We start from the raw sequence: 16,390 nt of genomic DNA, 5'->3' as shown, positions 1-16,390 counted from the left end.
AGAAATATATACTCTTTTAGAGGGGAAAAATGCTCTTTCAGAAAATATACTCTCTAGTTTTTCTGCCGAAGTGCCCAGGGGCGTTCTCTGCAGTGCACCAGTGCAGAGGAGGAAGAAGCGGCTGAAATGCGCCATCAGATCCAGCAGAGGTGAATGAACAGTGATATTCAGCTAAATGAGCATGACCGTTCGGCTCCGAAGAGAAAATCTGAATGAGTGGTTGCATACCAGCTCCTTTTATACCCGTATGTCCAGGGGAGTGGCATGCAAATACCACTCGCCAATTTTTATTGGCCTTTTATCAAAGACCAGAGGTGTCTCGGGCTCCCAAGAGTGACACCTAATGTCACTACATCGACACAACGTCGAGTGAGTGACAGAGAGGGAACTATGCTCAGCTAGAGGAGCCAGTTCCCCTCTGTACAGCATGAATATAATGGCAATATCAGTTAGCTATGTGTAATATACTGTAAGTAATATATTAATTCAGTAAACAGAGAAGATTTTTGGTGGGCAGTGTTTAAATCTAAAGGATATTGATTGAAATATAAGATTTATGATTAAGCATTTTAAGTCCATGCTGAATTGACTGCAGAAGTGCACATAGAATGTATTATTCACTAAAATCATAGATAGGTTTAGGTTTCGGTTCGGTATTATTCTTTATTTTTATGGTTATTGTTCCAAACCCCAAACCTAAATTTAAGCATAAAGTGTAACCCCTTACCCAAACTATAATAAAAGTTATGGTCTAGCCTGCTGTCTCCCTCCCGCAGCTATGTGTCGCTGAGCGATGACTACTAAAACAGTCTGTGCCAGCCAGACAGCAAGAGGCGCTTCAATGATTACTGTCTGCATCACTTCAGCCTACGACAATGGACTTCACAAAGGATGAGCTGCTGCCAACTCCAGCTGTACAACAAGGGATACTTCACTGGCCTAACTAATGACACTTAATCATTAATCTTACAGTTCAATCAATAACCTTCAGACACTAACAGTGAGTGGTTGAAAAAATTGAGGTTTGTAACAAGACATGGGAAGCATATTCCAGGTTACTGACATACATCGGCCATTTGTATTGCATAAATAAATGTAGAATGAGCAACCAAATTTGTTCCCTGACATTACCTTTCTTAAATTAATGTGTGGAATAGGAGGCTAGCTAAAATGTGATGCCTGTGTTGTACCAGTCTGAATTTCTGTTTGATTATTGGTTGGTCTATAAGTCGTAACATTTCACAAGAGCGAAGTCATAAGATATCTTATGATTTTACAATCTCGTACAAATTATTACAAGTTGTCACAAGACTGTGTTGTTATCCACTCTAAAGTGTTAATGGGATACAAAATTAGGTAAACACAACAGAAACTACATACAGTTATTTCAGAAAGTATGTAATGATATTTATGTCATATTGTACAAGGTATTCTGCCATCTGTGCTGATCTGAATGAACATTTGATCCAGAATGCTTTCAATGAAAACTTTGAACACTACACTAAAGTTTAGCTGCTACCTTAATTGAGCTATAGTTGAACGAGTACAGAACATTGAAAAAGATTATAAAATCTGGATTGGTGGGTTTTCCTGTCCAGCTTTAGGGTTTTGTGTATCTTGAGACAATGGCTTGAGAAGACAATGGTCTGCTAATGTTTCAGATGGTCGTTCTAGAGGAAGCACCTTTGGTTAATTAATGTCTTTATTGCACCATATACATCTCCTTGCAACAGGTCCATTCAGATGCTGTTCAACTCCTCGCTCTGTGTCCTCACTGGCTTTCTGGAATCCTCTGTCTTTAATGTAATGGGAGATCAGGTCTTTACAAAGTCTGTCATTTACAAAGGAGGGTTATGACACCAGTTACAGCACATAATGCCAGTGTACTACTTTCTATTCCCAAGACACCGTCAACAATGGAAGAGAGCAGCGCTGGTGTACTCTTTCCCATCCGAGAGGCAACTTGAAAAGACTCCTTTGAGACCTTCCCGCATTCAAAGAACAGCTAAAACCAAAATCAACTCCCTTGAATGGCAGAGATTGCTTCTTTAAGCCCGGAGAAACCCTGAAGAAGACAATACCCTTTCCGGGTAACTTTGGCTCTGTTTGACGTTGTCTTTGAATGCTGTTGTACCGCACAACTATTGCAATAACTCAAGCATTTAAGCTGCTTTGGTCATCAAAGCAGTTAGTTAGTGTGATTGCAGGTTAATATTCATTAGTGCTGTGTCACCAGGTATTCTGTCTTTTTAGTAAGATACAAAAGCTTTTATCTTTTATCCATTATGTCTTTTGTCTCAGATGATTTAACTCATTAACATGCCTACTAGTCAGCTGAGCTTGTGGAACACTGAGCATGACCTTTGACCTTGCACTGAACTCTCACTAATTGAGGTTGTATGCTGTCACTGAAATCAGGTTTTGACTTTTGATACTATGCCTCACATAAATCACGTTTAAATTGGACCTAAAATGTAAGTTAGTTAAAAGTTCTGTTATCTCATCATTAACCAGCTATCTTTTTAACATGATCACACGGGAAGTCGGAATGTTGCTTCCGAATGTTCCGATGTACCCTGTCATCTGCCCCATTATGCCAAGTTGCTGACAATCCCCATCTCCAATCAGACATTTTTACATGGATTCAATTGTGATGATCTTATCCTGTGGCATTACCGGAAGTGCATTTTGTCAGCTGTGTGGAAGACCTGGGTTCTCGTCCCAAACTGAATCCAGGAAGTAATTGTGTTTGTATAATAAGTGACAAGCATGTTTTCACTCTACTGACGGTTAGGTTTAAGGTTGGGGTTTGGGGGCAGAGTTAATAAAATGTGCATTTTCTCTTCACTGTATTGCATCCTTTACAACTAAAAATAACTTTTGCCGTCCCTCTGCGGGCATTTCACCTTATGTTCAAAAGCGATTCCTGCTTTGGCCACTGGAAGCAGTGCTTAGAATTGCGGTAAGCATAAACCTAGTTTAGAAAAGTCAACCTGCTGTTTCGGATCAGTCTGATCTTTTATTATGTTGGCTTGAGAAAGCTTCCATTCTGTTATTCTATCTACTGATCGATCGGCCTGTCTGTCTGTCTGTCCTATCAGCACTCTTGCTCGTGTGATATTGCTGAAAGTTATGCTATATCTTTGAAAGAATTCAAAGTGCAGGCATATATAACAATCAAATATACATTATATATATATATATAACTTTCAGCCAAGACTTTCTAAAATAGTTTGAACATAAAAAAAATGCAACAATTTTGCATTCTGCCTGATTAATTATATTACTCAGTAATCTATTAAATATGTCTCATCATTACATTATTAAGAGAGAAAACAAAATGTAACAGCATTTTCAAGGCATGTTTTTATGCTACAGCAGTGGCTCCAGTTATCACAGTTTAAAACGTCTCTGCAGACGTGAGCAAGGCTTGGCCTTCAGGCACTGTAACGTATGGCTTCTGCTGTCTCTCTCAGCTTTCCTCTTAGATTTCTGCACCTGTCTGGACCTGTTCTGAATGTATCATTGCAGAAAGCCATGAAACAATTTGAGATTAATCTGCCAGTTTAAATGGCTAAAGCATGCCATCACACTCATTATGACATCAATCTTTCCTCTAACTCACAAATACATTGACTTCAAACAAAATAAAAAACTGAGGAGGGTTTTGCAAACAATTTGTGTCTTCTAGTAAAAAAAAGGGAATTAAGATCTTACCTTATTAAGATTAATTAGGGTTGGCTCTGAATAATGATTATGAAGTTTCGTTAGTAATCCAATATATTGTTTGGTGAATTTACAGGTATCAGTGATAATGACCTTTTAATCTCATTACTCATGAAAAGTAATAGTTATAAAGTATCTATCACAGTACTTCTGAAATAATAGATTTTGGAGCGCTACTTGCTGAAAGGGCCTCGTTCCATTGAAAGGTGAAACACTGAAGGTGCTCTTCGGTTGGGTTTCCATCAATAGCAAAAAAAATTCATCTTATATCAGTCTTCCAAGCCTGATCAAAAAAATCAGCCAGTTTTTACTGTTACTGTCTATTAAAGCACTGTTGTCACTGTAAACATGTCTTTAATTTAACAACAGTTATCTGGACTAAGACTGTGTGCTGTTGTCACAACAGTGAGTGGATCTGCACATGTGGTCATTAAAACACAGCACATCAAAGACATACAGCTTGTTCAAAGGGAAATATTCATCTCCATCCAGCACTAACATACTAGACTTCACATCAGGAACAATTTGCTTCATCAAGATTATTGTTTTTATATTTAACCCTTCATAAGAGCTTTAAATTAATATGCTCAGAATGTTTCGTGATTTTGTGATATTAAACGTCTGCAATGAAGAACATGTGTGTGTCAATGTTAAGAGTTGATTCTTTATTCATTCCATGGGTACATCTCATGGAAACTGTCAAGAACATGTGCAGGGCATATTTCAACCCAAAATCTAAAGACAGAATTAAAATATTATATTTTGCAGAGAGAACATTTATGGTAGGACCATTATGATTTTAGTAAGATTCCATTGTGACATTGTTTTCATGACGGTTAAACATATTTCCCCACAAATTCCCATTACTGTAATATCACTGTAATGCAAAATAAAAACCTGTTCTCTGTACTGTACTGTAAACACATACATTTTACTTGTTATTACCTATGATTATTTCAATTGTAAAGTACACTTGTAAAGTTCAATTGTATATCAAATTGCTATCTATCAGTTTTAATAAATAAAAATAGATATGCAGTATATTAGGATCTTTTTACAGTACGCTTAACCCTGGGTAAAGCAACATTTCACATTATCTGGGTAAGGTCATATATGGCTTTAGAATAAGCCAGTCAACACAGGTGAATTTTTGCCCATTACCACAAATTCACATTAAATGTAAACACCTTTACCGGCATTCTTACTGGCTTATCCAGTGTGTGAAAAAAAGTGTTAAAGTGTTTTGTGAAAAAGCAGAGAATAATCAAATGATCTCAAAATCTCATGTAAACACGGGTTTCTTGTGTTGTCTGATTTTTTGTTGTCTGAAAAAGTTGATTTTTGGAAGTTATCAGAGTATTGCTGTGCATGTAAACCTGCTCAGTGACCGTCTGACTCTACATTATCCCACTTATTACATGGCTACTACATTTTTTAAATACAGGGACATGAAATATTGATCTGAGTTAAAAATTTGTATTAGATTACTTGTAGAAATTGCAGTGTGACGAAACACAATATAGCCCAGATGAGCGGTGATTATTTAGAAATATTTGACTGCTAAATGCTTTGATTGACCAATCAGAATCAAGTATTCCAGGGAGACATGTAATTACTAGGATTAAACCCAGAGTAAAGCATTGCCCCGCATATTTTCCTTGTGCCACCAGTTGGATGGTGAAACAACCAAGAGGGACCCCCAAGGATCGCATCCTAGTACCAGGCCTGAAGGTCACCCAGTATTACATTAATGCAGGGTTAAGAATGACCCTGTGCTACTAATTTCAAGTGTGAAAGCCCACTTGTGTCAGGACAGGATCAGTTTCATAAGAATCAGATTTATTTACACTATAGTAATGAGAATTTGTAATAAATGTGCAAACGTGCTTAATTGTCATGAAAATAATGCCATAATGCAAAACATCTAATTCTGAACTAGGCTTTATTTTCTTTGTGAGATTTTGGGGTGAAATGTGACCTTGATATGTTTTCATGAGATTCAGCCATGTTCTCTTGTGTCAGGAAAGCTCAAAGCCAAAAATGAAAAGAAAAAAGAAAGATGGGAAAATTATCCACAGTAAGTTTTTTTGTGTTTTCCACACTGAGATGCTTCAGACATGTGAAGTTTTCAGTAATCGTGGCTCAGGTGACATTAAGTGTACAGGGGTATATGAGGGACCACCATACCCCACAACAAACCACACAGCAAAAGATGAAAAAGTATCATATGGGACTCGCCGATTTTTACAAATCCCAGAACACATGCCAGAATTCATGCACAATCTTCAAAGGCAATTGTTACTAAAGTTCACTCACAAAACCATCTCCCCATATCTCAAACGCTCTTGCAAACCATAGACCTAAAGCGAAGTTTAAAAAAACGAAACAATATCTGCTGCACCTTCACACATCTATCTTAGTGTCTAGTCATTTTTCCTGTGGGGTTTATCAAGCTTTGAACCTTTTGGAAAGTTTACAAGCAAAGAAAAGTAGACATAAAACATTTGCAATCCATAACAGGAATTCAGCATTCACACGGGCTGGTGCTAGTGAAAACAGTTCAAATAGAATCACAGTGGAGTTTTTCTTTCTTTCAGAAGTTAAACACACACACACTCATGTTTTGAGATTCAGAGAACACATGCATGAAGACTAGAGAGAAACTGCCGTGCAATTTGCAGCGCTCTTCTGAGGTGCATGTGCATGTCTCAACCAGATGAAAAACAAACGTATGACTGATGGAATTATGTGTCGGGTGATTTATAGACAGGCAGCGGGTGCAAAACACTCTTTCCTTCCACCACTTCACTACATGCAATTACTGCTGTTATTATTACCTTCTGACTTCTGATTGTTTGTGGTTGTTCCCCTCAGTTGGAGTGAAAAATGGTCACATTGACATTTTCTGTCCTTTATAATCAACAAAGATCATACAAAGCTGCATACAGTTATAATAAACATTGTTGAATATCATAATTGTTTAATATTTAGTTCTGTCCTTGGTTAACACAGTATTGAAATTGACTATTTTACAAAAGTAAACACAATGTCTCTAAAATCAAATGCATAGAACTAACAATCTGCCAAATTATTAACATGACATGAAAAAAAAATGACGATTTTGTAAATGCATCAACAAAAGTAGAAGAGTGGTTTACCTGTAACATAATTAGGGTCATTGATTCATCTGAGGTGATAAAAATGAGAAATCTTTTAAAAATCTTTTTGAAAACACATGTATCTGGTTAATAAAAATGCAATCTTTGTGTCCATGTAGGTTTACAATTTCTTGAAAGCATTTATAGCATTTTCAAAAAAAAAAAAAAGATTAAATTACTTGTCATGTGGTGTAACCATCAAATAAAAGTTTTAAAATACTTACTTTGCACCTTTAATACACGAGAGTGTAACTTGATCTTAATTAAAAAAATTATGTTTTTTTGTTGTTGTTTTTGTTTTTTACAAATATCATACATTTTTTAGTCAAAAATATCAAGATGTTTTCTCAGGGTTACACCATATGACCTGAACAAAATGTGCCTTTTCATTAAAATGTAAAAAAAAAAAAAAAAAAAAAAATATATATATATATATATATAATGATATGACAGAGTAATTTAAAAAGTCATTTCATAAAAATAAACATAAATGTTTACTTCACAAAACCATGAAGGTCTAAAGGGATCTCCCCTGTTTTGTTTTTAGTCACTTTGATTTGGAGGTTAAAAAAAGTTTTTTTTTAAATATTAATAATATTTGAAAACAAAGAGGTTTCACTACTTACAACTACTGTCTCTGGACGGTTACTCCACATGACATTTTTTACTTTAAGAAAAAAATGACCTTGAACTCAGTAAAAGAAAAAAGGTTCATTGTCATAGTAGAGGTGTATTTAAGTAATTCATGTTTTGTGAATTGCATTTATAATAGTTATTTGAATAATTTAAGATCTAGACAAAAAATAAATAAAATGCACGTCACGTCATTGACCCTTTAGCGTAGTCTGGGTCGAATTTGATTTTACCTTGTGTAGTTTTGTTCATGGTTTTTGAGGATGAGGGCATGTCACACAACCTGTCCATGTTGTAAAAATATCAGATCTCTTTAATGTTTCTCCTAGACAGCACTGAGATTACATGGAGCAAATGTAGATACACTGCGTGCTTTTGCAATGTCTGCTTTAGCAATCAAATAGTGATGTTTATATAGAAACACAGCTGAGAACTTAATTCTGAGGATCTAAGTGATCACTATGTACTGTGATCTCTGGAAAATGCTCTCATGACAAAACAGAAGCTTACTGTTTGATGAAAGGATGGGGGGATCTCGACATGCTCTCTGTCTTCAAAATGAAGTAATGTATTTGCCAAATCCAGCCGTTGACTTCACAAATTCAGGGTTGCTTATGTTGTATAGTTTTGTAATTTAATTTGTTAATACTCAGATTTTTCACAGAGATGTCTAAATTCGAATGATCTACCGTATGAACATACTGTGCAGTTCTTTGTAAGGGTATTTTTCACATAAAGATTATTTAAATACGACAGTTATAGTGACCAGTGGGCACATATCTCCATCTAGAAAATCTAGAATAATCTTTCATTATTATTTATTTTAAAAAAAAGAAAAAAAAAGAGTGAAACGTTTTTGTTTTAAAATGCTAATAACTGCCATTTTTTGCCATGTGACAAAAACTTTTTATGAAAATAACATTGTTTTTTGCTATTAACATTTTTATTGATTCTTATGTGAAATATGGAATAAACAGAACATATACCCACAGAATCAACTTAACTCTCATTATATCACCCTCCCCAAGCCCACTCTGTCCCTCAACAAATATCCCTGTGGTCAAAGCCTAAATTGCACCATGCACACATATAAGCAAACAAACAAAAAAAATATATTTGAGAACATAAAAATATAAAAATCAACAAACAAAGAGAAAAGAAATAATTCCACAAAGAACAGAATTTACAATTACCACCACAATTCTGTTTCTCTCCACATGGTCCTCACTGAGAGCCCTCCAGAAAGGCCAAATACCTGTCCCATTTCTTACTGCATGTGTCTATTTTGCCAAGTTGTTTATATGACATCTATTCAAATGCCGCCACCCTACCCACATTGGTGAACCATTCTTGAAATGAGGGAGTGCCAACTGACTTCCATCCTCTAAGAATTATCTGTCTGACAATCATTACACTAGTTTGGACCCAGCTTTTTGTATATTTGTTACCTACTTTAATGACCACCCCATCACCCAATATACATAGTCTGGGGCAGAATGAAATTTGAGTATCTAAAACCTCAAAGATAAATTTCTGGAATCTTACCCAGAATTCTTGAATCTTAGCGCAGAACCACAGAACATGGGCTATGTCTCCATCCTCCAACTGACATCGCCAGCAGGTAGGTGTGTCTTTTAAACCAAGCCTAAACAATCTAGAGGGAGTCCAGTAGAAATGATGCAAAATCTTAAACTGGATAAGACGTACCCTAGACATAGCTTTAATATTTTTTTAAATCCTTTCCCACTCCCCATCCTCCAATACCAAGTTCAAATCTTTTCCCCATATAATCTCTTAAGAGCTGTTAAGGCCCCATCACCAAGACTCTGAATCAACGAGGAATAATACACTGACGCTTCATGCCTCTTTTCAAAGGCTGTGAGCACCGAACAGAGGGAGTCTGCTGCTTTAGGTGGCTGTGTACTACCACTAAAAATAGTACAAAGTAGATGGCACACCTGTAAATACCTGAAAAATTGAGACCTAGAAATCCCAAATTGCTGGGTTATATTTTCAAATGATCTCAAAGCTCTGTTATCATAAAGGTCACCAAGTGTAGCAGTACCCCTCTCAATCCATTCTTTCCAGCAAAAGGGGGACTTGTTAATACATAATTTATGGTTCAGCCATATACTTTAGAAAACATTTAGTTAAGTATAAAAAAAAACATACTGAATGTAAGTGTGAAATAATGGGATGCATTTTTACTTCTCTTGGCAATTTAATAGAAAGACTTTGCAATGGTGAAATTGGGGCAAGGACCGCTTGTTCAATGTTGTACCAGGGAGGGGCTCTCTCAGGTGGAAGAGACCAATGGGCCAGGTGTCTGAGACTAAAAGCATAGTAATAAAACAAAAATTTGGGGAGACTAAGCCTACTTTGTCAACTGGTCTATGTAACTGACTGAAATGCAACTGAGGTCATTTACCATTCCAAATAATAGACTTAGATATTCTATCAAATTGTTTAAAATAAGAAAAAGGAACTTCAAGAGGGAGAGACTGTAGTAGATAATTGAATTTGAGGATACAATTCATTTTTATATCATTGACCTTCCCTGCCATAGACAGATGAAGTTGAAGCCCACCTATCCACATCACACGAGAACCTTTTCATTAATGGATCTCAAACTAAATCTCTCAAATTTGCTGGAAATAAAATTCCTAAATACCTAATGCCTTGCTTGGGCCATTGGAAGGCACCAGGTTGGAAAGCTGTGACAGGGCAATATGCTGTCAGAGCAAGAGCTTCCGATTTAGACCAATTCACCCTAAATCCTGAAAATTTGGAGAAAGAATTAATAATTCTATGGATGCTAGTCATAGATCGGAGGGTTGGAGACAAATAATAATATATCATCTACGTAGAGTAGAAGTTTATGCACCACACCTCCTGCTACAATGCCAGGAAAATCATCCTTTTCTTATTGCAGGTGCTAATGGTTCCAGGGCAAGACAGAACAATAAAGGGGAGAGTGGACAGCCTTGCCCGGTTCCCTTACCAAAAAGCTTTCTCTTTTTCTTTTTGAAAAACCAAAAATCTACCTTCTGTGACAAAATAGTTTTGTACCTATACTTTAGCTGAGTCAACTCTCTAAGACCATTGGATGACATTCGGCGCTTCAGCTCTGTTTGAGCACTTTTAATACTCTTTTCCAATTCTATGAATTTCTGTGCTTTGATCTTTTTAATGAATGAGGCATATTGTATGATCCGCCCACTAAGAACTGCCTTAATTGCCTCCCATGCCATGCCCACAGAGGACACTGAGGACCAATTGGTTTCTACATAAGCATTAACTTCGCTCTTTAACACTTGTTGAAATGTTGGGTCCTGTATATCTATATGATTTCCTTTGGCAACATCTCTAAACACATCAAAGCATGATCTGAAACTAAAATGTTCCCAATTGAGCAGTCAGTGGCAAATGGAATAAGCGACTTAGATATGAAAAATATCTATTCTAGAGTAAATCTTATGAACTGATGAAAAAAGGTGTTCCTCCCAGATGGGTTCAGAAGACCAAGATTTTTACACATCCTCTTTAGTGTCAAGGACCGGATCCATTAAAATATTGTCTCCACCCAAAACCATATTATGAAGGATCCCAACAGCTTGTAGCTTACCCTCAAGATCTATAAAAAAGATTTTTACACATCCTCTGTAGTGTCAACATTGCTCTTAAGGGTCTACACACCTTTGCATCACTATGATCAAGGACCGGATCCATTAAAATATTGTCTCCACCCAAAACCATATCATGAAGGATCCCAGCAGCTTGTAGCTTACCCTCATGGTCTATAAAAAAGTTCTGATCATCAGCGTTGGGTTCATAAATATTAGCCAAAATAAGATTTTCCCCCTGTATTTCAGCCAAAACAATAATAATTCTTCCGAAATGATCTTTTTTTGTAAATGCTTACTTATCAGTGTGATGACTGCCCTGCTCTTACTCGAAGCTGCACTACAAAACACATGCCCACCCCATGCTCTGCCAAGTTTTTCAGCTTCCTGTGAAGAAAGGTACGTTTCTTGAAGTAACACTTTTTAAATTTTTTATGCTTAAGAAAAGATACAACTTTCCTTCTTTTTATAGGGTGCCCCAGCCCATTAAAATTCCACTTGGAGAGAAACATTTTACCTATATTAAAGTGTGACATATTGACATGTAAAAATAAATTGTGTACCCAAGGCTAAATTATATAGACCAATATCCAACACTGATATAACCATAACCAAAGACTTTCTAGCAAGTCTGTCGGCCATCTTTGGAATGCACTCGGGTATTTCCAGTCATGCCAGTGCAGCTCCTATCTACTTGAATGGGGGAACACCGAAATCTCAAAAACGGTTGGTCAAGATAACAATCAAAGAACATATTTCAAATCTAGAATCATAAACTGTGATTCTTTACCTCATTTTACACTAAAAAAAGACATTTTCCCAGCTTGTATAGCTAATGCACATGCATGTTCTAAAGTTGATTGACAGGTGATGTCTGTATCTGTAAGATGATTGGCTCTTTTAACTGTAAGGCGGGACTTCCTTTCTACATCTGTTGACCGTTGGGTGCACAGAGCTCCTTGGTTGAGCGTTCCAATTTCTCCCATTCATTTGAATAGAAGTGGCCCATCTCTGCTAAATAATCTCTGCTATAACATCCTTAACCCACAGAGCAGAAAAAAAGTGTGCTTCAACCTCATGCATAACATTCCCAACTGGTGTCCATTGCTCGGAAATCCGACGAGACTTTCCACTATTGCTAAAAGATTGTTCAAGTCCGGTGATTTTTACATATATCTGTATATATATTCTATTTTTGTTTGTTTGTTTGTTTGTTTTGTTGTTGTTTTCCCCCCTTTATTCTTAACATAAACCGTGCCATTAAATTGTACATAAATATATTCAATAAAAAATAAATAAATAAAATAAAAAATAGGCCCCAGTAAACAATAACATCAAGCCCACAACATGAGCAAATGAGCTCTACAGCAAGTTAACAAAGGGAGAAAAAAATAGAAAGGAAAAAAAAAGAGTCAGGCAGGAGTCATTGGGTAGACAACAGAACAACAAACCCTCTCAGGCTGCATCAGTAAAATGCACGATGTGTAGTCTGTATTGTTGATCGAGTGCAGTCAAAGTTACCCACTCACTCCATTGATTTAATGAAGGCCATAGCTTGTCGTGGACATGTTAAAGTCTTACGTCCATACTTGCCATCAATTCTCAGCTTACCTTCTGTTGGTGCAGCAATTTTTTGTACTCTTTGAATCCGTTCCGCGTCACTTGAGTCGATCTAGCAAAGTCTGGAAAAACCATGATGTTGTGGTCCTCCCAGCACAACTTGCTTTTATCCCTTGCCGCTCATAGAACAAAGTCTCTGTCAGCCGACCACAAGAATCTTGCCAGGATAGTTCGGGGTCTGTCACCTGCTGTGGGAAGCTGACCGTAACCTATGTGGGCGTGCTCTATCTCGAGCCAGCATCCACTGTGTCGATCAAATTCTGAACAAGCCTGTCCAAAAACTTCACCATATCCTGACCTTCCTTTCCCTCAGGGATTCCAACAAAACGTCTTGGTTACTGATGTAACCTCTGTTCCCTGATGGAGGGAACGAAACGTTGTGTCGATATAGTGACACTAGGGGTTCGATCTTGAGAGCCCCAACCACCTTTGCTTAAAATAGAAAAGGCCAATGAAAATTGGCTAAGTGGAATTTGCATGCCACTCTCCGCCCTGGACATACGGGTATAAAAGGAGATGGTGTACATCACTCATTCAGATTTATGCTGAGGAGCCGATAGAGAGTCCCAGCCATGTCAGCAGCTGGTTCAGCGCCGCGGCAGGAGGGACATAACGTCTCCTTCCCTCCATCAGGGAACAGAGGTTACATCAGTAACCAAGATGTTCCCTGTCTGTCACTCACTCAAAGTTGTGTCGATGTAGTGACACTAGGGTTTCCTATAGGAAATGCCACAGGTGTTGAACCGTGTCACGAGGCACGGAAGAGTGGACACGGGCAAGCTGCTGCGTGCCTCGCAGCGAGCGCTCAAACATGTCGTGACCTTCCAGCGAGTTAGGTAAGGTGTCTCCCTAGTCCCATTAAGGGGGGAGAGGGCACTTACCCAAGTAGGCTACCGGTGGTGCCTTTCTTAATTTGCTGTTAAGCAATCTCCCGCCGAGCATTTTCTAGAATAGTGCTGGGAAGTGCTCTTCCCTCTCCAGGAAGGAGAGCACTACAGAGATCACATCCTGCCGGAGGGAGGTTAACATGTGGAGCATACCTCACATGGACCTACCAACGGGGAAGTACACATATGGAATGATACCACAGGAGGACCCTATCTACAGAGAGGGTACGCAGCACAGTGGCTGAGACAGAGAAAGCTCTGACGAGGGGAAACACAGGTTTTACCTAAGAGGGAAACCGAACAGTGGAAACTTATCATACGGGATTACCAAAGGGGAATCACCACACATGGAGCACTGAGCCCAAGCACGGGCTCACCTGAAAAGGGGAATACCATGAGTACTGGGCATGGTGGCATTACTCCTCCGCTAAGTTCATCACCGGACAGTGCTAAAGAATTAAAGAGGTGTCCGGAGTTCACCAGTATGGGGAACTGTTGTGGATAAAAAGCGCACATTATCACCTTTGAAAAAGGGGAAAGGTGCTATGCAAGCAGTACACCCAACCGGCCGCCCGGTCTACCTGCTTTTACCGCGTAACACTCGGGTCAAAACCGGGTCTATGCATAGGTTATAAAACCTCGCAAAGGTATTGGGCGTAGCCCAACCCACAGCTCTGCATATGCCTGCTAGAGAGGGCCCCCTTGCCAGTGCCCAGGAGGACGCAATGCCTCTAGCGGAGTGCACCCGGACTCCCAAGTGGCACGGCAAGTTCTGAGACTGGTATGCGAGAGAAATGGCATCCACAATCTAATGGGCCAACCTCTTCTTGGAAACAGCTTTCCCCTTCTGCTGTCTTCCAAAACAGACAAAGAGCTGCTCCGAGTGTCTAAACCTCTGCGTGTGGTCCAGATAGATGCGCAGGGTGTGAACTGGACACAGAAACGACAAGGCCGGGTCTTCCTCCTCTGAAGGGAGTGCATGCAGGTTCACCACCTTGTCCCAAAAAGGAGTGGTGGGAACTTTGGGCACGTAACCGGACCAGGGTCGCAAGATCATGTGAGAATGTGCCAGCCCAAACTCCAGGCATTCGCTGGTAACAGAGAGTGCCTGCAGGTCCCCAACCCTCTTGATGGAAGTGAGCACCACCAGGAGGGCCGTTTTCAGAGACAGAGTGCTGAGCTCGGCCTGCTCCAGGGGCTCAAACGGGGCTCTCTGTAGGGCAGGTGGGACCACAGAGAGATCCCAAGATGGGATCAGGTGCGGTCTAGGAGGATTAAATCTCCTCACGCCTTTGAGGAACCTGTTGATCAGGTCGCGCTGTCGTGAGGGATTGCCGTCCAGTGTATCTTGGTGAGCTGCTATGGCAGCCATGTACACTTTCAGGGTAGAGGGAGACAGCCGTCTCTCCAGCCCTTCCTGAAGAAAAGACAGCACAGACCCGACGGCGCATCTCTGTGGGTCTTCCCCACGGGAAGAACACCAGTTAGTGAAAAGATGCCACTTCAAGGCATATAGCCACCTCATAGAGGGGGCCCTGGCCTGAGTGATCGTGTCTACCACCGCTGGTGGAAGACCTGCTAGATCTTCCACGTCCTGTCCAGGAGCCAGACGTGGAGATTTCAGAGGTTCGGCCGCGGGTGCTGGAGCGTGCCTTGCCCCTGAGTGAGAAGGTCCTGCCTCAGGGGAATGCGCCAGGGAGGTGCGACTGCCAGGAGCATCAGATCCGAGAACCAAGTCTGGTTGAGCCAGTACGGCGCAATGAACAGGACTTTTTGCTCATCCTCCCTGACTTTGCACAGAGTCTGTGCAATGAGGCTCACAGGAGGAAACGCATACTTGCGTAGCCCCCGAGGCCAGCTGTGCACCAAGGCAACCGCTAAATGGTAGAGGGCGCCCAGAAGGTGAGTGGCTCACAGAAACTTCAAGGTCTGCTGAATCCAAAGGAGGAGGCAGCGGGCGAGTTGCGACATGCGACGCGAGCGTACGTCGCCTTGGCAGTTTATGTATGCTACGGTCGCTGTGTAGTCAGTTCGGACCAACACATGCTTGCCCTGAATCAATGGCCAGAGCCTCCTCAGGGCCAGCGATACTGCCAGCAACACTAAGCAGTTGATGTTTGCCAATGGAGTCGGGGCCCCGTCCAGAGCCCAGACACTGCCTGCCGATTGCACACGGCACCCCAGCCCGAGGCATCCATCGTGACCACGATGCGCCTTGAGACCTGCTCTAGGGGAACACCTGTCCATAGAAATGCCAGGTCCGACCAAGGGCTGAAAGTCTGACGGCACTGTGGCATGATGGTCACACACCGGGTGACGTGGTGCCATGCCCACCTCAGAAGATTCGTCCGCTTCTGATAGCAGAAGCCCACCCTCCGATGCCGTGACTGAAAGCTCATCCTCCCTGAGGCAGACCACCTGCATCACTCGACAGCTTGTCCAGACAGAATGAGCGTGCTGGGGGATGGGAGGTCCGCGGGGGCTGAGCCGGCGGAAACGCTCCTGTGCTTGCCGACCCGGCCGGCTGAGCATCAGCCCAGGACGGACCAGGTTGGGGAGCAGCCGCGGTGGATCCTTGCTTCATGAAGAAGGAAGTGAGCCACGACCGCAACGTTCTCATGGGCATGTTCTCGCAATGAGAACATAACCCTTCCACGAAAGCCGCCTCAGCGTGCTGGCGCCCAGACACTCGAGGCAGATTTCATGGGTATCCAGAGGGGAGAGATAACGGCCACATCCAGTA

The sequence above is a fragment of the Myxocyprinus asiaticus genome, chromosome 28, assembly GCF_019703515.2.
Source record: "Myxocyprinus asiaticus isolate MX2 ecotype Aquarium Trade chromosome 28, UBuf_Myxa_2, whole genome shotgun sequence".
NCBI lineage: Eukaryota > Metazoa > Chordata > Actinopteri > Cypriniformes > Catostomidae > Myxocyprinus > Myxocyprinus asiaticus.
Note: the sequence above shows the minus strand (reverse complement) of the source record.